Source organism: Megalobrama amblycephala, linkage group LG6 (genome assembly GCF_018812025.1).
Source record: "Megalobrama amblycephala isolate DHTTF-2021 linkage group LG6, ASM1881202v1, whole genome shotgun sequence".
In the NCBI taxonomy this organism is placed as follows: Eukaryota; Metazoa; Chordata; class Actinopteri; order Cypriniformes; family Xenocyprididae; genus Megalobrama; species Megalobrama amblycephala.
Window position 1 is genome coordinate 9,932,104 of NC_063049.1, and position 26,641 is coordinate 9,958,744.

At 36.5% G+C, this 26,641-nt stretch overlaps 1 pseudogene; it reads right to left on the minus strand.

Moving 5' to 3' along the window:
- LOC125269865 overlaps positions 1–26,026 on the minus strand; it is a 76,219-nt pseudogene extending 50,193 nt beyond the window's left edge.
- Between the last annotated feature and the right edge of the window lie 615 nt (positions 26,027–26,641).

Genomic DNA, 26,641 nt, shown 5'->3' on the forward strand with positions numbered 1-26,641 from the left:
CTCACGCAGCCGGCGACTCGCTTTACTCACACAGCCGGTGACTCCAGTGTTGCCAACTTAGTGACTTTGTTGCTAGATTTAACGACTTTTCAGACCCCTTTAGCAACAATTTTTCAAAAAAGCGCATAGCGACAAATCTAGCGACTTTTTGGACAAACCTCAGTAACTTTTCAAATGTCACCAGCACTGTCCTGTGAGCGCGAGGTCTTGCTTTTCTTCTGCCGTCACACCTCTCTCAGCGTCTAGTTACTCTGTTCATTGAGTGGCTGAGAGGAGCAGCAGCACCGTTGAGTGCATGGCATTTGACAGACGTGAATGAGCGAGTACATACGAGCACACAGTGTTGCCACGGACCAAACACTATTTCTGATTCTCCTTTGTTTTATATTTAAAAGAATTTAGTTTGATGGTTTTGATTTCCATTTTTCTTGTGTGCTTATCACTTATACAAACCCGATTCCAAAAAAGTTGGGACACTGTACAAATTGTGAATAAAAACAGAATGCAATGATGTGGAGTTTCAAATTTCAATATTTTATTCAGAATACAACATAGATGACATATCAAATGTTTAAACTGAGAAAATGTATAATTTTAAGGGGAAAATAAGTTGATTTTAAATTTCATGGCATCAACATCTCAAAAAAGTTTGGACAAGGCCATTTTTACCACTGTGTGGCATCCCCTCTTCTTTTTATAACAGTCTGCAAACGTCTGGGGACTGAGGAGAAAAGTTGCTCAAGTTTAGGAATAGGAATGTTTTCCCATTCTTGTCTAATACAGGCTTCTAGTTGCTCAACTGTCTTAGGTCTTCTTTGTCGCATCTTTCTCTTTATGATGCGCCAAAGGTTTTCTATGGGTGAAAGATCTGGACAGCAGGCTGGCCATTTCAGTACCCAGATCCTTCTTCTATGCAGCCATGAAGTTGTAATTGATGCAGTATGTGGTCTGGCATTGTCATGTTGGAAAATGCAAGGTCTTCCCTGAAAGAGACGACGTCTGGATGGGAGCATATGTTGTTCTAGAACTTGGATATACCTTTCAGCATTGATGCACCTTAAGCACTCATGCAACCCCATACCATCAGAGATACGGAGCGCTGATAACAACTTGGGTTGTCCTTGTCCTCTTTAGTCCGGATGACATAGCGTCCCAGTTTTCCAAAAAGAACTTCAAATTTTGATTCGTCTGACCACAGAACAGTTTTCCACTTTGCCACAGTCCATTTTAAATGAGTCTTGACCCAGAGAAAACGCCTGCGCTTCTAGATCATGTTTAGATATGGCTTCTTTTTTGACCTATAGAGTTTTAGCCGGCAACGGCGAATGACACGGTGGATTGTGTTCACCGACAATGTTTTCTGGAAGTATTCCTGAGCCCATGTTGTGATTTCCATTACAGTAGCATTCCTGTATGTAATGCAGTGCCGTCTAAGGGCCTGAAGATCCCGGGCATCCAGTATGGTTTTCCAGCCTTGACCCTTACGCACAGAGATTGCTCCAGATTCTCTGAATCTTTGGATGATATTATGCACTGAGGATGATGATAACTTCAAACTCTTTGCAATTTTTCTCTGAGAAACTCCCTTCTGATATTGCTCCACTATTTTTTTGCCACAGCATTGGGGGAATTGGTGATCCTCTGCCCATCTTTACTTCTGAGAGACACTGCCACTCTGAGAGGCTCTTTTTATACCCAATCATGTTGCCAATTGACCTAATAAGTTGCAAAGTGGTCCTCCAGCTGTTCCTTATATGTACATTTAACTTTTCCGGCCTCTTATTGATACCTGTCCCAACTTTTTTGGAATGTGTAGCTCTCATAAAATCCAAAATGAGCCAATATTTGGCATGACATTTCAAAATGTCTTACTTTCAACATTTGATATGTTATCTATATGCTAAGTTTATGAGATTTGTAAATTATTGCATTCCTTTTTTATTCACAATTTGTCCCAACTTTTTTGGAATCGGGTTTGTATTACTCACTATCACAGAGCTTTAGTTCATCCAGTTTCCGAACTCTCTGAATTCATTTAATTTACTAATGTATAAAAATGTCATTCATTATATCACACGCGTTTTGTTGCCGGACAAAAAAAAAAAAAAAAAAAAAAAAAAAAAAAAATTATATATATATATATATATATATATATATATATATATATATATATATATATATATATATATATATATATATATATATATATTTTTTTAGTAGCTATATATATATATATATATATATATATATATATATATATATATATATATATATATATATATATATATATATATATATATATATTTTTTTTTTGTCCGGCAACAAAACGTGTGTGATATAATGAATGACATTTTTATACATTAGTAAATTAAATGAATTCAGAGAGTTCGGAAACTGGATGAACTAAAGCTCTGTGATAGTGAGTAATACAAACCCGATTCCAAAAAAATATTTTATATATATATATATATATATATATATATATATTTTAGAACAGCTTTATTTGAAATTCGGCTATATTATAGTTAATTGTATTAAAATACAGTATGTGAGCACGGTTTAGGAGAGGAAACAAATTAGGCAGGCAGAATGCAACCGACGTGATGACGTCACGAATATGCTAATTTATGTATGACATGTATGTCATCTAGCGACATTTAGTGACATTTTGGGCAGGCTTTAGCTACTTTCCTTTGAAAATAGTTGGCAACAGTGGGCGACTCACTTTCCTCACGCAGCAATTGACTCTCCTCATGTTTCTTTTCAATTACTGTGATGGTGCAATAACTAACTACATCTAGTAAAGTTTATCATTTTTGTGTTGTAAATGTAATGTATTCTGAAGCAATATTCCCATCAGTGTTCTGTAAACTGTTACTGTTAAGATGTAAACTGTTAATCATCAGATTAACAGTTTACCTTAAAGGGATAGGTCAATCAAAAATAAAAATTCTGTCATCATTGACTTACCTTCTAGTTGTTCCGAACCTGTATGAGTTTCTCTCTTCTGTTGAACTAAAAATATATTTTGAATGTCAGTAAACAGACAGCTGACTGTAGCGAGTGACTTTCATAGTAGGAAAATAAAAAAATAATAATATGTAAGTCACTGGCTACCATCAACTGTCTGGTTACTGACATTCTTCAAAATATCATCCTTTTAGTTCAACAGAAGAAAGAAACTCATTTAGGTTTGGAACAACTAGAGTGTAAGTCAATGATGACAGAATTATCATTTAGGTTTAACTATCCCTTGAAATTAATTGTCATGGCATTTTTTTTTTTTTTTTACCTTTATAAAAAAGGTAATTTTCCTAACCTTGGCTATCAATTTCATGTTAATTAGAATAACTCACTGTAGGGCTTTTACCATTATTTTTTCCACGGCAGAGGAAACAGAATCTGCATCAGAAGTGGCATTTAGATGCATGTATAAAATTGAATATTAATGTGCAAAACAAGCATGAAAAACACTGTTTAACAACTTTACAATAAAGATCTATAAAGCTTTTGTGGATTTTACAAATTATCTTTAATATACAATATTCATTTAAATTCGTGACGGGCCGCATGCAAACCACTGGTGTAAACTTAAGGCCTTGGCAATGTTAAATTGTGAAGATCTAGAGTTTTCACTGAAGGGCGCGTCTGTGGCGGCCTGACAAATTCTGATGTTTCACCATGAAACAGAAAACTGTTGTAACTCAGATAATACAATATCCAATCTGCCCCAAACTAGACATGTATGATAAGAGTCCTGTCCTAAAGACATCTCTATGTCAATATTTAGCCACATAGCGCCACCAGCTGACAACAGGAAATGGCATGCTTTACACTGTAATTCACTCCCAGAAACATTTCAATATGCCACGATGTACCAAAAATACTAGAAACACATTATATCATGCATCACTTGGTTAAGTGCTAATGTATGCAATTAATGCCACGAAACAGGAAGTTGATGTAACTCAGGCATACAGTGTCCAATCTGCCCCAAACTTCACGTTTGATAATAGTCCTGGCCTGAAGACATCTTCATGGCAATATTCAGTTACAGTCAAAGCACCACCTGTTGGCACTTTGAAAGGACTTTGCCATATTTCTCCTGGATTTACTCGCTTACATGCATGTCACCCACTGTTCACTGTTTTCCTAAGGCCAATGGGTGGCAGTGAGCCCAGGTGCGAGGGCCTTTCATCGCTGCTTGTAGCTTTAATTTTTTTGTTGTTCTTGTTGTTGTTCAGAATAGTGGATACTAAACATGAGAGAAGTCAGAATGTTCTTATGGTTACCATGGTGTCAATCATCAGTTTCAGGAGTGAGTCGTGTTCCATACACACATGGAATGGAATAATTTAGGGGACTCATTCCCACATTTAAATGTGGTTGTCACTCCTGAAATTTTACAATGTGTAGCTATGTGGTCTTAGAGTGTAGTTACATCAAAATAACACATTCTTATATATTTTGTAAAGAATATCTGAAACAAATCACACCTTTAATTTTGGTTGTTTTGTTTTTTTTGTCTGTTGTCAAACCACTTACCTCAGTATCTCCAATCTACACTTTACAATCTTCAGTCCAGTACAGAGCAGCTTTACTCCTGAATCCAGCAGATTATTATTGTTTATGTTCAGCTCTTTTAGATTGGTATCTGATCCAAGAACTGTAGCCAGAGCTGAACAGCTTCTGTCTGTTAAGTTACAATCATTTAAACTACAAGGGAAATAAATTAGAATTAGATGGAACACATACAATTCATTTTCTGTAAACAAATATTAAACATTTTCCATTATTTTTACATGAACAGTAAATATATATTGAGGAGTGTGAGCTACACTGACATTAATGTTTAACTAGTATTTTCTTTTTATTAGTATTTTTTGACATTTGCTAGATAAAAACAAACATGAATATTGTGATTCATCCTTTACTAACTGAAGTTCACGTTTTGCTAAAACTATAATGGTATACTGTATGATTGAGAATCACTATAGGGCAATGAAGATAAATGCAAAATGTATTAAATGACTTACAGAGCTCTTTTGGAGGTTTTGATGACGGCCAATAATCTAATGAGACACTCATCTGATTTCTTGAATTTCTGAAGCTCAAACTCCTCCAGCTCTTCCTCTGATGTCAACAACACAAAGGCTAAAGCAGACCACTGGGCAGGTGAAAGGTCAGCAGATGAGAGACTTCCTTTGCTAAGGTGAGTCTGAATCTCTTTAACCAGTGTTTGATCATTCAGTTCATTCAGACAGTAGAACAGATTGATGGATCTCTCTGGAGACAGATTATCTTCAAATTTCTGCTTGATGTACTGAACTATTTCCTTTTTGCTTTGGTCATTGCCATCTTGCTGCGTCAACAAACCTTGTAAGAGTCGCCGATTGGACTGGAGCAATAGACCAAGGAGGAAGCGAAGGAAAAGGTCCAGATGTCCATTGTCACTTTCGAGCGCCTTGTCCACTGCAGTCTTGAGCAAATCTGTCATGGCTTTATTTTTGTTTTCCTGTTCTGTAGACTCATGAACAAACACACTTTTCTTGTTGATGTCTAAAAACAGATGTGCATAAAGGGCTGCAATAAACTCTTGAATGCTCAAGTGAACAAAGCAGTACATGGTACCGAGAATGATCCCTCTTTCCTCCTTAAAGATCTGGGTACACATGCCTGAGTACACCGATGCTTTATAGATGTCAATACCACAGGCTTCCAGGTCTGTGTCATAGAAAATCACGTTGTTTCTTTCCAGCTGATGAAATGCCAGTTTCCCCAGTGAAAGAATGGCATTTTTGTCCCAGGAAACATCTGGTGTGAATTCTCCATCATACTTTCGTCTGCTCTGCTGGATCTGAAAGCGGAGAAAGTGTGTGTACATTTCTGTCAGAGTCTTGGGAGTGTCTTCAGTATTTGATTCTTGTAGTGTCTCATCAGCTTTTTTCGGATAATTATTTATTTTTCCCTCTAAAATGTTCTGAAGAACAGTAACTGAAATCCAGCAGAAAACTGGGATGTGGCACATGATAAAGAGACTCTTTGTTTAACATGATCTATGATTTCACTGGCCATTTTCTCATCTGTGAATCTTTTTCTGAAGTAGTACTCCTTTTGCACATCATTGAATCCTCGTATCTCTGTCAGTCGGTCGATACAGTCAGGAGGAATCTTGCTGGCAGCTGCTGGTCTGGTGGTGATCCAGATGAGAGCAGAAGGAAGCAGATTTCCTTTGATGAGGTTCGTTAGGAGAACATCCAGTGAGGCTGGCCATGATACATCATGCCATATCTCATTATCATTAAACTTCAGAGGAAGGCGACATTCATCCAATCCATCGAGGATGAACAGGACTTTGAATTGACTTCTTCTTGTAAGGTTCATTCCTTTTGCATCTGGGAAACATTGAGTTATAAGATCCATCAAACTTTGTTTTTCTTTCTCCTTTAAATTCATCTCTCTGAATGGAAGAGGGAATATGAAGCTGATATCTTGATTTTCTTTTCCTTCAGCCCAATCCAGAACAAACTTTTGTACAGAGACAGATTTTCCAATGCCAGCAACTCCTTTTGTCAGTACAGTTTTGATCTTCTTGTCTTGTTCAGGTGCTTCAAACTAATTTTTGCATTGAACTGGTATCTCTTGTGATTCATGATGCCTGGAAGCAATTTCAATCTGTCTGACTTCATGTTCAGTATTGACCTGTTCACTGCCACCCTGAGTGATATAGAGATCTGTGTAGATGTTATTCAGAAGTGTCGAGTCACCTTGCTTTGCAATTCCTTCAAACACACACTGATACTTCTTCTTCAGGTTAGATTTTAGCTGATAACTGAACAACAGCTCGTCTAAAACAGGAACAACAAACAGACAGCTTTAGTCTTAATTTGCTCTTCTACATTTATAAGTGACAATCTGACAGACGGTCATGAGTCTCTTACCTTCTAGAGTATTAGCAGCTTCATCTTGCTTCATCTCTTTCAGGTAGTGTAGTGTGAGATCAAGAGCTGCTGATTTGATACTGCATCTATTCTCATTAAATTCCTTCACAAAGTATTGAGTTTTCTCTTTTTGCAAAATGTTCTTAAATTTTTTCATTTCATTCTTCAGAAATGTGATTATTTTACTCCCAAGAGCCTACAAACAAACCAAGAAAAAACAATAACAGAAAAACAAAATTTAACAACATTCAGATCCATATTTGGTCAAAACTATTTATTCAGTAATTAAAAGTATTTGTAAAGAAACCAATTAAAAAACAAACATGTTAATTAGTGGCATTTTTAACATACTGTATAAAAAGTACACAAACATCTTTTTTTTTGCAAGAAACATTGTTCAGTAATGACTTCTTTGTTATTAATATAAACATTTATGACAATGTGTTTTCTTACCTGGAAGATCCACAAGAGATTGTCTGTGAAATTTGTGTGGCTCCTGTGAGTCTGGAAGTCTGAATCTAATGTCTCATATTGAAACCTGTTAATGAATAAAATAAAATACTGCATTTTCAGGAAAAATCGCTTGCAAACATTTCTTTAAAAATGAGAAAAAGAAAGCAATAGCTGTTTAATTTCACACTGTTAAAGTGTAAGATTTGTTTAAATATAAATTAAAGTAAAAACTTACTCTTATTGTAATATTTTCTGTTTACAAGCAAAGAACACGTGGGCTGGTGAATAATAGTAAATTCTTCACTGACAACAGGTATTTTAATATGTTGTGCAGCAGTTATATCAGTGCACCAAAATTAAATGGAAATTACAAAAAATATAATTTATCAATTAATTTCAATCTTTTTTGCTGATGCTCTTAGCCTGCTTCATTATGGTTTATAGCACTTCTGTTTGAAAATTTAAATGTTTTTTGAATGATAAAGTTTCATGATAAATATTCACTGAAATATTTTCTAAAAGACTGTATTGTAACCCAGTGCTGCATGATATTTCGAAATTATCTAAATACCGCAAATGTACATATCGCAACGGCGTGTGACATATTATATATTATATGTGTGACATATACATAACGGCGTGTGAATTATTTTAATAGGCTACCACAAAACATACTACAAAAAGTTTTAGGTTAACGCATATAGCAGTGAATAGACTGGGCACGCGACCATTACTTGCGTGACTTGCTTGACATTAAGAGTTATTAACTGCAATAAGTTGCGAAAAACAACTCCTTGCGGTCTTGCGCCATCTGCAGTCTGACACACACACACACGAAGCGCGTGCACAAGCCTCCTCTCTAACAACTTCAGTTCTCTTTAGCGCCTTATTGCACTCGAATGGTCAAATACACACACACATATATATGCCAAAATGCCAACATAACAGTTGGTTATGTCTTAAGTGAATGTTGGGAAAGAAATCAGATGCGTTTCAGTAGGATCCATGGCCGTGCATTTGGTCTTAAAGGGACAGCATCCAAATACAGTAAACCTGCTGCTGTCTGTCAAACAACAAAAGGTCAATTCACTCACTGCTCTTGACTGAATAAATTTTGTAGCTTTATTATGAAATCAATGTATATTTAAATCATGTGAAGACTATGCAATGTTTTAGATTTACATTTGATCATTCAGTTTCTGTATTGTTTCTTACTTGAATGCTATTTCAAGTAAGAATTTGCCCTATTGTATTGGTCCTATTGTTTGTAGTTCTTATTTTTTAAATAACAAAGATAAATTAAAATACCAAAAAAAAAAACTAATCGTCCACCCCTAGTTTCAGGTGTTTTTGTTTACCTGGATGTTAAAAGTGCCATAGAATTGAAAATTGTATTTACCCTGGCATAGTTGAATGATAAAGAGTTCTGTACATGAAAATGACATACCCTGAGCCTCAAACACCATTTCATATGTAAATCTCGTGCGTGAAACACACCACGGAAAAAAGGGGGAATCCCAACATAACACAGACTGTTATGTAACAGTCGGGATCATTATTATTTACGCCCCCAAAATTTGCATATACCAGCCCATCTTCAAGGAAAGGCAGTATTAACGTCTGGAGCTGCATTGCCAAATCATCAGAAGTTATGCAGGTATTGTGAAGCAAGCAAGCAAGCAAGGACAATAGCGAAAATGATCGATAATAACTGTTCATGATCCATGATATCATGATATATTTAGTGCTATTTGTAAATTGTCTTTCTAAATGTTTCGTTAGCATGTTGCTAATGTACTGTTAAATGTGGTTAAAGTTATCATTGTTTCTTACTGTATTCACAGAGACCAGAGCCATGTCATTATTTTCATTTTTAACCCGAAAACGCTTGCAGTTTGTATAATTGATAAAGCATCTTCATTCTTATTGGAGTTTCTCCAACAGTTGTTGTGTCCCAAATGACGCACTATACACTATACACTTATGCACTATGTACTCATCCATGTAGTGTGTGAATCGTATTAAGTTATTTTGTCATTTAAACAAAGTCCGATACCCCCTCTCCCTCTGCTACATAATTAAAGATGCGAGAGTTGAGTGCATGAAGTGTCCAACACTACACACTTCCTTTTTTCCGTTAATTTAGTGCATGATCTGGGTATTTAAAGTACACTTTTTCTTTTTAGAATTTTCTGTGTGAACGCACTACACACACTATTTGTACTTAAAAACGTCATAGAGTAGTGCACAAGTACGCAAATTGGGATGCACCAAGTGTGTAGCTTTAGTCACGTTAGCCGTGCAGCACACTATCAAACTCATTCAGAATCGAATTTTAGCTAACATCCACAAAATACATGCCATACTTATGTGATCTGATATGTTGCATCACGGACAGTTTGTAAAGATAATTTTGAGAGTTATATTTGCTGTGTGAACTTCTGTAGTATTTATGCAATGTTTAATGGAGTCGCAAGCTTGGGGGCGGGGAGCACAAACATTTAAAGGTGTACACACACAAAATCAGTGCATTTTTCCTCCCACCCCAAAATAGGCAATTAAAACATGGAATTTTAAAAAAAATCTGTGGGGTATTTTGAGCTGAACCTTCGCAGACACATTCTGGGGACACTAGACTTTTATTACATCTTGTGAAATGGACATTCTATGGCACCTTTAAGATTGTTAGGTTGATATAACTATATATTATAGAGCAAAGAGTTTTTGGTATTTAAATAGGCCTATTGGCATAAAAAAACATTGCCATATTTGTAACATTATTTTTCAAAAGTAATGTCAAGATTTTAAAACACTTTCAGAAAGTAAGTTTTTTTATTTTTAAATATAATTTAAATTGAATTTACAAACTTAAAGAAATATTGCACTGCATATTGAATATCGCATTATTTAACAAGCTATTGCATATCACATTTTTCTTCAATATTGCACAGCTCTAGTGTGACCAATAAGAAACTCATGAAATACCCTTTGTTAGCTGAAGGTCTTTCCTCACTGAAATCTGGTCCTTCTCCTTTTGAACGGTCACTTTTCACAGACACAAAGCTGGACACATGTGAGCCTGATCTGTCACTAATGACACAAAGAACAGAGAGAGAGAAAAAATACAGAACAATATTACAGTGGTGTGAAAAAGTGCTTGCCCCCTTCCTGATTTTAAATTTTTTTGCATGTTTGTCACACTTTAATGTTTCAGATCGTCAAACAAATGTAAATATGAATCAAAGATAACACAAGTAAACACAACATGCAGTTTTTAAATGAAGGTTTTTATTATGAATGGAAAACAAAATCCAAATCCACATGGCCCTGTGTGAAAAAGTGCTTCCCCCTAAATTTAATAACTGGTTGGGCCACCCTTACTACTGCAATCAAGCATTTGCGATAACTTGCGTTGAGTCTGTTACAGCGCTGTGGAGGAATTTTGGCCCACTTGTCTTTGCAGAATTGTTGTAATTCAGTCACATTGGAGGGTTTTCAAGCATGAACCGCCTTTTTAAGGTCATGCCACAGTATCTCAATAGGATTGAGGTCAGGACTTTGACTAGGCCACTCCAAAGTCTTCGTTTTGTTTTTCTTCAGCCATTCAGAAGTGGACTTGCTGGTGTGTTTTGGATCATTGTCCTGCTGCAGAACCCAAGTTCACTTCAGCTTGAGGTCACAAACAGTTGGCCAGACATTGTCCTCCAGGATTTTTTGGTAGACAGCAGAATTCATGGTTCCATTTATAACAGCAAGTCTTCCAGGTCCTGAAGAAGCAAAACAGCCCCAGACCATCACACTACCACCACCATATTTTATTGTTGGTATGATGTTCTTTTTCTGAAATGCTGTGTTGTTACTTTTACACCAGACGTAATGGGACACACACCTTCCAAAAAGTTCCACTTTTGTCTCATCAGTCCAGAGTATTTTCCCAAAAGTCTTGGGGATCATCAAGATGTTTTCTGGCAAAACTGAGACAAGCCTTTATGTTCTTTTTGCTCAGCAGCGGTTTTCGTCTTGCAACTCTGCCATGCAAGCCATTTTTGTCCTGTCTCTTTCTTATGGTGGAGTCATGAACACTGACCTTAACTGAGGCAAGTGAGGCCTGCAGTTCTTTGGATGTTGTTGTGGGGTCTTTTGTGACCTCTTGGATGAGGTCACTTGGGGTAATTTTTGGTCAGCCGGCCACTCCTGGGAAGGTTCACCACTGTTCCATGTTTTCGCCATTTGTGGATAATGGCTCTCACTGTGGCTCACTGGAGTCCCAAAGCTTTAAAAATGGCTTTATAACCTTTTCCAGACTGATAGATCTCAATTACTTTCTTTCTCATTTGTTCCTGAATTTCTTTGGATCTCAACATGATGTGTAGCTTTTGAGGATCTTTTGGTCTACCTCACTTTGTCAGGCAGGTCCTATTTAGGTAATTTCTTGACTGCGAACAGGTGTGGCAGTAATCAGGCCTGGGTGTGGCTAGAGAAACTAAACTCAGGTGTGATAAACCACTGTTAAGTTATGTTTTAACAGCACTTTTTCACACAGGGCCATGTGGGTTTGGATTTTGTTTTCCCTTCATAATAAAAACCTTCATTTAAAAACTGCATGTTGTGTTTACTTGTGTTATCTTTGATTCATATTTAAATTTGTTTGATGATCTGAAACATTAAAGTGTGACAAACATGCAAAAATCAGGAAGGGGGCAAGCACTTTTTCACACCACTGTATTTGAAAAGGTTTAATGCTGCAAATGGTAATTAAATGAAGTATAGCTGTGAATTTGTCCATCTATGACTATGAATGGATGGAAGAACATATTCATGCTGGGGAAAGTCGTAGACAAATGCAGGGGTTTTCAACCTTTTTAGACATGCGCCCCCCTACATCTATCTAATTTTACTTGATTTGATTTGATTCTTAGTACTGGCAGGAAATGACTGAGGTGAAGCTACAGACTACAGAGTTCAATAAAGAGGAAAGCAGACATTGTGTTCTGTGAATTATTGTTTTATTTAGTTAATTTCTATAACAAATATCTTAGTAGAGAAATTTGGTAATGGAATGGTGTAACACAAAACAAGAAATACCTTAGAGTAGCTGATGGGGTTTCCTCACTGAAATCTGGTCCTTCTCCTTTTGAACAGTCACTCTTCACAGACAAAGAGCTGTCATGTGAAACTGATCTTACACTAATGACACAAAGAACAGAGAGAAAAACACTACTACAGGAGATACTTCAGTCTCATTTGAAGAGGTTTCATGTTTAATTTAGCCCAGTTTAAACACACACACACGAAAACAAATATTGGTCCGTCCGAGACCTGAACAACTGATCAGGCCTGCTACAATAGAATCATGGGTAGATTCCTCACCCTTCACAATATCCACTTCCATTGCCATAGCATGACATTTGAGCCAGTCGATTTGGTCAGTCACACTCGTTTCTATTGTAAACCTCAAAATTCACACTCCATGTAACTTCATACTGAAGCGATTTTACCAAGACTACATATATCTTCAGCCAGATACATGTGAATTACTTGCTGCTCTAAACTTAGCAATAAACACGTTGAAAATAATGCACTCTAAACATGTTTGTCAAGACAATTCCAAAGTAAGCGTTTATTAAGCAAATCAAGCAGTGAATTACATACTCACAAAAAAGGGACATCTGTTGAACAAAGTTAAACACAATAGGCACACAAACACTTTATATTAAATCTTACTGAAAATAGATTACGCCGTTTATATGGTAAAACTTGTGTTTATGTTGTAAATGTTCTTATTCTGACATTAATGTAGAACAATGAGGCGTTTCAACGGCAATGTCCAGCAGATCACCTTTATGAGATTGTCCGGCTCTGGGGTCAAGCACGGCATCGGCAACTTCATCTGACTTTTTTTTTTGTCAGGTCTAGATTTCTCTGTAGTTAGTATATGTTGTAAAATACATTGGATATCATCTTATGCTTTACAACAGGGGCCATTCTTCGTACATGGATTACTTAGTTAGTTGAATTTTATTGCTGATGATTGGACATGATCCAGGATTGTTTTTCAAAGGTAATCCTGGAGTTGTTGTCATAGCAACAGCTCAAACTTGCTGTTGGAACAGGCTTATTTTAGATTAGGTTGTATCATTATAAGTGAAGCTGATATGAAAAAATGATTTAAAATATAAATAAATTTTTAAAAGAGAGAGAGATTTATTTTTGAAAGAAAAATTCTAATTTTATTGGAGTCATACACGTAATACAGTTTGTCCAAGTTTTGCATTAATTTGAACAGTGACAGATTTTACGTGGATGACGTTGATCCAGCGCAGGAGATGCAGACCACTTCTCAAATCTCAAAATGCATTTATAATGCTAAATTAATTTAAACAGTCAGGTATGTCTTAAGAGATTAAGAAACTAATTAATGCTGTCATGTATTACAAATCTGCTTTAAAAAAATAAAAATAAAATAATTTGATTAATTGCCAATTACAATACTCTTGACACTGAAAAACAAAGCCTGTACAAATAGTAGAAATGGTAAAAAATAATTGGGAATCATATAACAAACATACACATTTTATTTAACTACTAGAACTTGATCATTTTCCTTGATCTTCATTATATATGATGTCATTGCGTTGCTGTCTTGCCGCCAGTCAATCGCAACAAAAGAACATGCAGTAATCTCAAACAACTTAATGTAGATATTTTAATCAAATCCACAAATTCATTTGAAGAACCAAATTAGCCAGAGATCAGTAATCATGATTAGAAGATCTGGCATCTGTCAAATCATCTCAGATGTATGAAGCAAGGTATGAAGTACGGAGCCCAGGTAAGCAGTAGATACTATCTGCCGAAATGCAGATTTGTCACGTGACAACTTCTTATGCAAATAAGATTGAGGGAGCATTATTAAGTTTGATTTGATTTATTAATTTACTTACACAATAACTATTTAAAAATGCTTTAAAATACATTATCATATATATATTTACATATAATAAAATACATTATCATATAATTAGAATATCGTGAAAAAGTTCATTTTTTTTATTGTAAATTATTTTTAAAAATGAAACTTTCATATATTCTAGATTCCCATGTAAAGTAAAACATTTCAAGTTTTTTTTTTTTTTTTTTTTTTAATTTTGATGATTAGAGCGTACAGCTCATGAAAGTCCAAAATCCAGTATCTCAAAATATTAGAATATTTCCTAAGAAAAGTTCAAGTTCTTTAAAGTATGTTCATTTGTACACTCAATACTTGGTCGGCAGCACATATTACAGCAAATGACTTGCTCTAGCACAAATTACAGCATCAGTGATGTATGGCATGGGAGTGATCAGTCTGTGGCACTGCTGAGGCACTATTGAGCCTTCAGATCATCTGTATATTGTTGGATCGACTGTTTCTCATCTTTCTCTTGAAAATATCCCATAGATTCAGGGGTCAGGCATGTTGGCTGGACAATAAAGCACAGTCATATCATGGTCAGCAAACCACTTGGAATTGGTTTTTACACTGTGGGCAGGTGCTAAAGTCCTGCTGGAAAAGGAAATCAGCATCTCCATAAAGCTTGTCAGCAGATAGAAGCACAAAGTGCTCCAAAATCTCCTGGAAGATGGCTGCATTGACTTTGCACTTGATAAAACACAATGGACCAACACCAGCAGACGTCACAGCCCCCGAAATCATTACTAACTTCAGAAACTTCCCACTAGACTTCAAGCAGCTTGGATTCTGTGCCTCTCCAGTCTTCCTTCAGATTCTGGGACCATGATTTCAACATGAAATGCAAAATTTACTTTTATCTGAAAAGAGGACTTTCGACCACTGTTCACTGTCCAGTTCTTTTTCTCCTTAGCCCAGGTAAGATGCTTCTGACGTTGTTTCTGTTTCAGAAGTGGCTTGGTAGTCCTTTTCCTGAAGATGTCCGAGTGTGGTGACTCTTGATGCGCTGACTCTGGCTTCATTCTACTCATTGTGAAGCTCTCCCAAGTGTTTGAATCGGCTTTACTTGACAGTATTCTCAAGCTTGTGGTCATGCCTGTTGCTTGTACACCTTTGCCTACCCAATTTCTTCCTTCTAGTCAACTTTGCATTTAATATGTTTTGATACATCACTCTGTAAACAGCCACCACATTCAGTAATGACCATCTGTGACTTGCTCTCTTTGTGGAGGGTGTCAATGATTGTCTCCTGGACCATTGCTAAGTCAGCAGTCTTCCCCATTAGTGTGGTTTCAAAGAACAATAGATACCCGAAATTTATACTGTAGGGATGGTCATTTAATGAAACTCAAATGTAAATATTCTAATATTTTGAGATACTGGATTTTGAACTCTCATTAGCTGTACGCTCTAATCATCAAAATTTCAAAATTTTTTTTTTTTTTTTTTTTTTTTTTTTTTTATAAATGTTTTACTTTACATGTAGGGAATCTAGAATATATGAAAGTTTCATTTTTAAAAATAATTTACAATAAAAAAAAAAGAAAAAAAGAAAAAAAAAAGAACTTTTTCACGATATTCTAATATATATATATATATATATATATATATATATATATATATATATATATATATATATATATATATATATATATATATATATATATATATATATATATATATATATATATATATACACACACAGACCGATCAGGCATAACATTATGACTACCTTTCTAATATTGTGTTAGTCCCTCTTTTGCTGCCAAAACAGCCCTGGGCAGCGTTTCCCAAAAGCATCGTAAGCCTAAGTTGATCGTAGCTCCATTGGTTTCAATAGAGCTACGATCAACTTAAGCTTACGATGCTTTTGGGAAACGCTGCCCTGACCCATCGAGGCATGGACTCAACTAGACACCTGAAGGTGTGCTGTGGTATCTGCACCAAGATGTTAGCAGCAGATCCTTTAAGTCCTGTAAGTTGTGAGGTGGATTCTCCATGGATCGGACTTGTTTGTTCAGCACATCCCACAGATGCTCGATCGGATTGAGATCTGGGGAATTTGGAGGCCAAGTCAACACCTCAAACTCATTGTTGCGCTCCTTAAACCATTCCTGAACCATTTCTGCTTTGTGGCAGGACGCATTATCCTGCTGAAAGAGGCCACAGCCACCAGGGAATACCATGAATGATTTCCATGAAAGGGTGTACATGGTCTGCAACAATGCTTAGGTAGGTGGTACGTGTCAAAGTAACATCCGCATGGATGGCAGGACCCAAGGTTTCCCAGCAGAACATTGCCCAAAGCATCACACTGCCTCTGCCGGCTTGCCTTCTTCCAATAGTGCATCCTGGTGCCATGTGTTCCCCAGGACAGGCACCCAGCCATCCATGTAATGTAAAAGAAAACATGATTCATCAGACCAGGCCATCTTCTTCCAATGCAGTGTTGATGGTCCAGTTCTGATGCTCACGCGCCCACTGTTGGCGCTTTCGGTGGTGGACAGGGGTCAGCATGGGCACCCTGACTGGCCTGCGGCTATGCAGCCCCATACGCAACAAATTGTGATGCACGGTGTATTCTGACACCTTTCTATCAGAACCAGCATTAACTTCTTGAGCAATTTGAGCTGTTGTATCGGACCACACGGGCCAGCCTTCGCTCCCCACGTGCATCATTATATATTATAATGATGCACGTGGGACCAATAGGAGAAGAGTGACCATTTTCAACTTCCATAGGAATGAAAAATGCTCTGTTTCAGAGGACACATGCAGCAAAACTGCAACAAAAGTCATTACCTATTTGCCGTTTCTATTTGTAAGCTTCTCTGACAATAGAGTACCTCAGGGATGACATGCTTTTGTAAGCAAAACCGGGAAGCGAGTTAGCATTTTAGGACTTCCAGTTCCATTGCCCTAAAGTCTATGGGTTTTTGCTAAATCGCCTGAAATAAGGTCTGTGGTTAACAAAGCCTCTAAATATTTTCATGTTGTGATCTATGACATAAAACACACCAGTTATAACCTGCTTGTGATTTTTTTAAACCTTTATTGTGTCTTAAAAACAGCAGTTGCTAACAAGTTGCTAAAAGGGCCTACTTCCTTTGGCGGGGACTTTAGACGTCATCATGACAAAGAGGACATATGGACAGCATTTCTCATGAAAAAGTGGATAAGTATTCATACACAGCGCAGATCAGGGATGGGAAGTATTTATGATACATGTATTTCAAATACGTATTTCAAATACAAAGTAGTATTTTGTAATTTGTATTTGATAGGGTTGATGAAAATGGCTTTGTATTTTGAATCAAAATACTTTAGTGTTTTGTATTTTTGTATTTTTTAAAATACTGTAAAATACTTTGTAAGAAGTCTACATGATGACATAACATTGCAGCCTCTGATTGGTGCTTACTCAGTAGTTTGCCCAGACTTGTTGTGATCAGAACAGAAAATTGATCCATATGGAAGAAGGTGGTCAAGGTAAGAAACGTGCAGGCTGCCAGCTTTCCATCCATTTTTTTGCATAAATTGCTATACTTTTTTGGTAGCCTAGGCTAAAGTGTTTATCAATTTACATAATGTTCTTAAACTATAATACCAAGCAGCAGCCCCGGCTACTATGAGACACTTGTTGCACACTGCAGTAAGATACATCAATATTAGTCATAGTAAAACATGGTACTCTCTGTAAATCAAGAAAAAATGTAAGCGAAAAGACTTAATGTGTTGATGGGTTTTCTGTCGATGAATATATCCAAACAGTTACTCCCCTATCTAATAAAACACATAATATACTAAAGCATCTTTGATGTTTCCATGGTTTATAAAAAATAAAACCAGATTTCGAGGGTGACGTAGGTATGATGTCACTGATAGGTGACGCACAGACACAGTCTGTGTCCTGGTTAAAATAGTTTATTTCTCTGGATTTAATCATTCTTGGAAACATTTGGGATAATGTAAGTACACAAGTCAGCAAATTATGTAACATTGTTCTAATGGTTTTTGGATATTTTATTCCAAAAAATCCTGTGCCTATTTTAATCCAAAAAAATTGTGCCTTTAACTGGTTGCATATGTCAGATTTATTGATTGACTCGGGCAAAGAAAAGCTGTTGCTATCAAACATTGTGTACTTGATCAACTGAGTCAGTGTAATGGTGAAGGGATCGATCAAATAGGCCAACTGATGGAAGGTTTGCAAAGAGATTTCATGCTTCCTTGTAAAAGTATTTTTTAGTATTTTTAAAATACAAAAATACAGTAGTTTGATACATGGTGTGGCTGCTGTATTTTGTAGTTTATTTTGATACACTTAAAATTAAGGTATTTGGTATTTTATTTTAAAATACATTTTGATGTATTTTTGCCCATGGTGCAGATCATAATCAGAGAGCATGTTTTTAAATAAAGTTGTTTTTTAAATAAAGTTTGAGGAAGCTTGGTGTTGGTGAAGTTGATCCGCGACCATGGTGTGCTGTAGTCCATTTATAGCCTACTGTTAGCCTTTTATATCTGACCACTTTATTTAGGCTTCAAAATCTATAAATGTTGTGTTAACTTGTAAAGATTATCTTGATAGACAAAACGTGTAAGTGTCATAACCCTTTGTTAAACACAGAGCTTATTTTTTGTGATTTCCCAAAAGTCTATGGAAAAAATGCATAGACTTTTGATCGAGGGAACCCATGCACCGCGAACTTCCGGGTTGGCCTACAAAAACAGGTCATCCCTGAGGTACTCTATGTAAATGACAAGCTGTTTCTTCTTCAGCTTTTGCCTCAACATTACCGCGGACACTGCCTACTAGTGGTCTGCATGTACGTCCACGCGGACAACGACGCAGAAGTAAAAATGAAAACGGACACATAGCCTACGGCACAGAGGCTCCGGCGTAGTTCCGACGCAAAAGTATAAATCAGCCTTCAAGTTAGAGAAAGACATCCTTGCCACTATAAATCACTATTTTTCTGCACTTAACAGGCAAATTTTGCCAAGATATTTTCAGAGATGATAGACAAGATGTTATAGAATGATGATTTAATGAAAACCCAATTTTGACAAAAAAAACAAAAAAACATTCAACCTATTTTTTGACTGAACTGAAAACGTTCCATCGTGACATCCAACGGGTTTTCCCAGATCGCATCATACTACTCACAAAAAGTTAGGGATATTCGATTTTCAGGTGAAATTTCAGAATGCACCTAAAATGTGCTATAACCTTTACAGGTGAACTTAATTTGACCTTCTCTAAACTTTTGAATGCACATGTCCAATTGTTCAATGTTTCAGTACTTATATCAGTACAATATGATAACATGCTGTTCTCTAACAAGGTGATTAACCGCAAAAATCACAAGTGTCTGATCCATGAATTGACCACTAAATGTTCTGGTTCAATGAAAATTTGTATTTAAACAGTCCTCTTCATCATGCTGTTCACATTTTGACATCATGTGATCAAGATGACACCTTCAAACAGGCTTCAAACAGGATGTTCTCAGAGGGAAATTGCCACTGAGCTCAGAGTGTCACAGAGTGTCATCAGCAGGTTGCAACAGAGACACAGAGAGACTGGAAGAGTCACAGAAAGGTGTACAAGTGGGCGTCCTTTGGCCACATCCCATGCTGATGACCGCTTCATTGTGAATAGTGCCCTGTGGAACCGGATGATGAATGCCACTCAACTCCAGGTACGTTTAAGGGAGGTGAGAGGCACCCGATTGTCACATCAGACCATTTTGAAACCGCATGGTCAGCATGGTCTGCATGCTAGACAACCTGCAAAGGCTAAGTGACTGCACCACCAGGCACAGACGTCTTCATACAAGGAACCAGTGGGCCTCAGTACTGTTCTCTGATGAAAGTCGATTCACATTGAGCAGAAATGATGGCCACCAGCGCTGTTGGAGACGTCAAGGAGAACGCTATGCATCAGCCACTGTTGTCACCAGACGAGCCTTTGGAGGTGGTGGTGTTACAGTCTGGGCAGGTGTGTCTAGTCAATACAGAACTGCCCTACACCTTGTGAATGGGACTTGACAAGCCAATACTACCTGAATAACATCATTAATCCTGTCATTGTGCCTCTGCATGACCAACACAGGCCTGATTTCATCTTCATTGACGACAATGCCCCAGCTCATCGAGGTCACATCATCAGGGAACAGTTCTTGGAGGCTGGGGTACCTCAAATGGAGTGGCCTGCACTTTCTCCAGACCTGAATCCCATAGAAAACCTCTGGGATCAGCTGAGTTGACGTCTAGAGGGTCGTAACCCTGCACCCCAGAACCTCAATCAAGTTATTGAGACATTTTTTGTTGTGGTATACCCACCACTGCCATTAGCCCTTTCGCACGTAAGTTTCAAATATTCTGGCTGACCCCCCAGCGTGAGTTTTTTAAGGCGACCGTTATTTAGAACGTATCACTTTATGGTTTCCATGGTGACGCGTCATCGCTTGTTACGTGACACACCGCAGCACTGTATGAATGATGATCTGCTTTCATTTAATTTTTCTTTTTTTATTCAAAATATTCACAAATTTGTTAACTATAGCATGAAATATCTAATATTCCGATTGACAAATATGTGCAAGTGGATGTGTTTTGTTGTTTAAACACCTTTATAACGATCGCGTTAGCCATATGAGCGATGGGCGCCGCCATGTTAGTTTGCACCGCGCAGAGAATCGGATCTGTTGGATTTACAACCCGTGAATTTTTCCACTTCTCCCGAAATACATGAAAGTAAGTGTGCCGGTGAACTGGGGAAGAATAAAGCTTTTAAGTTACTTTCACAATGTGTCTGATATGAATTAAACGTGTGGTCAAGTTATAATGGAAAGGGTTGTTATTTCCGCTTCTATAGACATCATTGTGTATTTTACAAACTCTAAATATATTGTTTTGTTAGTACTCATGTGTATTTAAATGTCTGAAACCTGAAATGAACATTATTTGGTTGAAAACACTGCATATATGTGATATATGAAAAGCGCTGCGCGTGTCCGTCTCTGGTTTAGCGCCAGTTAAAGCGCGCACGCACATGATCACGTAATGCACTGAACGTTCTAATCACACCGGTGTGATCGTACGTGTTAAAGGGTTAGCTTTTGTTTCAATAAACTGTTTGAGATGAAGAAATTACCATTGCATGCTTCTACTTAAATGCCCTACTTTCATGATATAATATTACTGTAGCATGAACTTTTTACATTTTCCATAAATTTCACCTGAAAACTTTTTGTGAGTAGTGTATATAGAAATTATTTTTTATTTTTAAAAAAAATATGCAAGCTCCACCCATGTCTACTTAACCGTAAAACACATGCGGTTCTAAATCTAACAGAGCATCTAAATTAAACCTGTTGATTAAACGAACTGTTGACCGAAGTAACCACATGAGAACATACTCAAACTAAAATCTCATCTAGTATCTGTAATACTGAATATAACCGAATGGCGTTCAGTAAATGAGAGGCTGAAAAATAGATGAAAAACTCTTAAAATTACTTTTAAAAATATTCACTCATTTAGATGGTTAAGAGTGATGATTTCAGGAATTTATTATTCATTTTTTTCTAGCCATTTCTTTTTCAGTGTTCATGTTTAGCAATTCCTATTGGCCATCAAGTTGTTCATCATCGTCCTAAAACATCAACAGTCATGACAGAAGCTCTGTACAAGTCAGTTACTAACTGTGATACTGTCTATAAAGTCATGTATATTTTGATTTGTTCAAAATAACTAAAAACATCCTCATTAATTATATTTACTGTCTAATAAATGTGCACCTTTATACCATAATGCAACAGACTACAATACTTTGGTAAATCATGTAATGCCGACAAGGATATAAAGTTAGTCATCCCTAAATCTAAAATTCTACAGTTTGAAAGAGAACCAAAAAATCTCAGTTGGGAGCAGATTATTGCCATGGATGATGTGGACGAATGCTGTAATTCTATGATGACAGCCATCACAAAACTAGTGGACAAGTTTACGAAACAAAAAAAGTGCAAACAAAAAGGTGGTACTCTTCCCTGGATAAATAATGAAATAAGAAAACTTATGAAGAAGCGAGATTTGGCCTTGAAGAAATTTTTACATTCAAAACTTAACATCGATCACTTAGCCTTCAAAGGTTTAAGAAATAAAGTGGTACAAGAATTGAGAAAAGCACAAGCTTCATATTATACTAATCTTATAGGCAACGCAAAGGGTAACAGTAATTGCCTTTGGAAACATTTAAATGCACTAACTAATAAAACAACTAAGACTAAGGGAATTCGAGAACTCATCATAAATGGCAAGAGGACTAATAAGAGTGCAACTATGGCTAATGGATTTAATACCTATTTTGTACAATCAGTAGAAGAATTAACAAGAGATTTTAAAGAAATTGTTGGTGGGAATGAACCATGTCTAATACCCTCTGCTGATTCCTTTTGTATAGAAGAGGTTAATGAGACAGAAGTCATGCAGATTATTCAAAAATTTTCAAATTCCAAATCAACTGACATTTATAATTTGAATTGTTGTTTTTTCAAACAATACAGTAGAGAACTTGTTAAACCTTTAACACACCTTGTCAATTTGTCCATAAGAAATTGCAAATTTCCCTCAGGCTGGAAAAAAGCAGTGATTGTGCCAATTTTTAAATCAGGAAGTCAAGATTCTATATGCAACTACGGGCCAATATCAATTTTACCCGTATTATCTAAAGTGATGGAGAAAGTCGTAGCAATACAGCGGACTAACCACTTGGAGGTCAACCAGCTCCTCCACCCACAGCAGTTTGGTTTTAGATCAGGTTACTCAACCGAAATAGCAAACTGCTGCTTCATTGAAAACTTAAAAAAGTCCATGGACAGGGGTGAGGTGATAGGAGCAGTATTTCTTGATCTTAAAAAAGCCTTTGAAACGGTCAGTCACCACCTACTTTTATCCAAAATGTCATTGTTTAACATCTCCCCTGAGGCAGTGGGTTGGTTTGCCTCATTTCTTCAGGGGCGGGAACAGTGTGTTAAAGTGGCCAGGGACAAATCCTCATTTTTAAACATTCGTATGGGCATACCACAGGGTTCTATATTAGGACCATTGTTGTTTGGTCTCTTTATAAATGACTTGCCCTTGATCTGCCCGGGTGTCCGTTGCCAGCTTTATGCAGATGATGCCGTTTTTTATGTATCTGCCAAGACACCAGAGCAGGCTGCAGAGGTTTTGTCTGCATGCATGGCTGAGGTTAGTCAGTGGCTCATTCAAAATAAGTTGGTTCTAAATCTTACAAAAACAGTTTCTATGTGTTTTTCAATTAAAAAACACAATTTAGAACAAAAATTTCAAATACATTTGCAAAATGATAAAATACAATTAGTAACTCAATTTAAGTATCTTGGGTTGGTCCTTGACCCCCAACTAAAATTTGATAAACATATTGAAAGAATATCAAAAACAATACAACGAAATTTAAATTGTTTCAAAATAATCCGACATTACATTCCGAACCAGGCAGCCATGCTGTACATGCATGTTATGATCTTTTCTCATATTTCATACTGCATGGGCCCAGGCAGCACCCTCAGCAATAAAGCGCATTGGTTCACTTTACAACCAAGCAATGAAAATTATGGATAGAAAACCTATTCGCTTTCATCACTGCTACATTTTTAAGAAATATAATTTATTAAGTTTTGAAAGCTTTAGCAATTTATGTTTTCTCAAATTGTTATTTAAGTGCATCAATAATTTGGCTCCTGAACCCCTGAGTACATTTATCCAGAGACCAAACAGCAGTAGAGTGACAAGAGGTTCCTCAAATCAAAACTGTAAAATCCCAGAGTGCAGAACATCTTTTGGCAAATCAGCCTTTTCTTACAGGGCTTGTAAACTGTGGAACTCATTGCCCACAGAGATTAAGATCATTTCTGAGTTTAAAATGTTCACCTCTAGGCTTAAGGCTTGGCTGAAAACAAACCAAAACTGTACCCATTTTGTAGATGTCTGAACATGAATAAGTGAGTTTTGAATATGTAAAATTGCACTGTGTACTTTTTAGAATGAGTTTTTAGAATGAGTGAGTTCTGAACATGTAAATGGCATTGTGTATTTTTTCTTAGAACTGAATATTGTGTTTTTATAGTAGAAAGGCCCATCCAGGGACGGGAGTTGAAAATTAGCACTTGCGATAAACTCTATGTGCATCACATCGGCTGCAAACTTTGTTCTGTAACTATGTTTGACTGCGTTGTCCCTGTCAAATAAAAAAAAAAAAAAAAAAAAAAAAAAAAACACACTTTAATATGGGGCTGTACAGGACTTCAAACATATGGTACATTAACATTTAGCACAGCTAAATATATTAAAAGTAAATTAAATAAGAATCCAGTTTTAAGTTGTTTTTAACCAGTGACTATCTAAAAATATTTATAGGAAGATCTAAATGGTTTTGCTCATCATTTGACATGGCTATGGTGAGAGAAAACACTCCTTGTTGAAAAGGCTTTGCTCTTTACAGGACAAACCCAAAACTTCAGTAGATTAAAATGATTCTGTGAAAACAGACGCAGTCTTACCTCTGTTTCTCTGAGAGACTCATCTTAGAGAGAGAGTCCTTTCCTCGCTCCTCTGACAAACTGCAGCTAAACTGCCATTGAAAACAGATCAGCACTGGATCTTTGTGTCGCTGAAGACAATCAGATGCTCATCATGACCTGGACATGACAATGTGTCACTGAGATGAACATGATAGTTCAGAGGGAGAAATTTTGTAATATGTTACAAATTGCCATGTACAGTTACCAAATGGTGTCTGAATCAATTAATAAGCAGATATTAAGCACTGTGCTACATTGAGAAAAAAAAAAAAAAACCGACATCATATGTAGTTTCATGTATACACCAATTTATTTTTCATACTAACAATTTATTTTTAATTTGATAATTTCAGAGCTTATTTCATTAATTGAAAATGATCCCACAGGAATTCTTTCATTCAATGCGATACTCAAAATGATATGTGAAATAAACTGTTTTTATTCACATAGTGGCTGATTTGACACATTTTTCTTTGACAAACCAAAAAAAAAAAAGCAGCAACATTTGGAACATTAACCCCGGTTTCACAGGCAAGGCTTAAGCTAGCTAGTCCTAGACTAAAATACATGTTTGAAAGTAACTTGCACTGACATATCTTAAAAAATGTCAGAGCCGTTGTTTTGTCTAAAGATTAAAAGAACATTCATAACGTGCTCGAGTTTATCGACTATAACCGGAACACAACAAACACAGAATACTTTCGATTTCGCATCATCACAAAATGACGTTATAAAAAATAAAATGGAAACAAACAAAAACAAACAAAAAACCCTTTTAGCATTATTAAGTATTATTTACAAACTTGTTTTAAAAATGCGTCGTGTTCAAGAGGTCTGTTTTAGTCATTTCTAGTTGCAGGTATATAACATAACATCTAAATCACGCTTAAAATAAATTCATTCTTCATTATGCCAAATAACTTTAATCGTGTAAGTATTACAACTTACTTGCAGTAGTTCAGACGGTCACCAGGAACAGAATCCAGAAGTCTTTGAAACACTTTCGATTTGTGACACCTGTTAAACACACCTGTGCGATCTTCTTCTTCTTCTTCTTCTTCTTCTTCTTCTTCTCTTGATTATTGGCGGATTGCAAACAACTTCAAGGTGTATACCGCCACCTACCGTACAGGAGTGTGCAACATCACGTCATTTAACTGTTCTCAAATTCTGTGCATCAACCCTGTGTTTTTAAGAAATTTAAACAGAGCCTTCCTGATACTTGGTATCCCCTTTCCCTCTCCTTCTGTGCCCAGTATCCCCTTCAGATTCCACTCCCGTTCTGCCTCCTGCACCCTATCTTGAAACACCCCTCTTTCCACATCATATAAAATACACTGTAATATAACATGTTCAGTATTTTTTTTAACCCCACAGCTTTCACAATGTTCACTTTTCTTTTTTTCCATTAAAAATAATGTGCCGTTCAGTCTCCACTCTCAATCTTGTCATTATTATTTCTTCCCTCCTGGAACTTTCCTTATAATTTTTAATATTGACAGATTTTTGTATTTTGTAATATCCCCTTCCTTTCTTATCTTCCTCCCACCATTTCTGCCATATTTCAATACCTTATTTCTTCTTGACTATTGCTTTTCCCTCTCCTTTCCCAAGTGGAATTGGAATTGTTATTTCTTTTTGTAATGCCTCTTTTGCTAGTTTGTCTGCATTCTCGTTTCCTTTCA